Below are 708 nucleotides of genomic sequence, written 5' to 3'. Positions count from 1 at the left end.
TTTTGAAATAACTGATTTTTGCTTAGGGAAAAAAGTTCTATTAAATACATTACATTATTACACTTCAGTTCAAAAAAAACCATTAAAAAGGTGGTTTTACACTAAAAAGGTTTTTAAAAAAAGAAAAAATCATTTCTTTTATTAAAACTAAAGACCAGTGGTGATGGTGATATCCTTTTATTTTATAAAATTCTAACTCATTTTAAAAGCAATGATTCACAAAAGCTTTTCTTTTTTTCAATTTTGAGGATAAACTGAAAATTTTATAAATGTTCCGCCTTTTCATTTTTAGACAAGACAGTATAATTTTAAAAAACACATTTAACTAGACACTGACCTTTATTTTTATACGACACTACCAATAAAACTAGTGACATAAAAAAATGAATAATTCTTTCAAAAACATTTTTTTATAGCCATTTTAAAAAAATATCACCTTTAAATAACATCTTTTTATAAAAAAAAACCCCGAGATTTTAAGATCCCTATAATAAAATCAAAACACTTTTTTATCAACTTTTTTGATAAAAAAAAAAAGTTTTTTCAAACCATGTAGATCGAATGCAATGAATGAACACTGATAATGGAATGTTAACAAATTTGGGAAAATCAAGAATACATTCCCTGAAAAAAAATTTAAAACAGAATTAATGAACTTTTAATGAGAAACATTCCTTTTAAAACCCTTCTTAAACCCCCCCCAAAAAA

The sequence above is a fragment of the Penaeus monodon genome, chromosome 15, assembly GCF_015228065.2.
Source record: "Penaeus monodon isolate SGIC_2016 chromosome 15, NSTDA_Pmon_1, whole genome shotgun sequence".
Classification (NCBI taxonomy): Eukaryota; Metazoa; Arthropoda; class Malacostraca; order Decapoda; family Penaeidae; genus Penaeus; species Penaeus monodon.
This window is presented reverse-complemented; position numbering follows the sequence as displayed.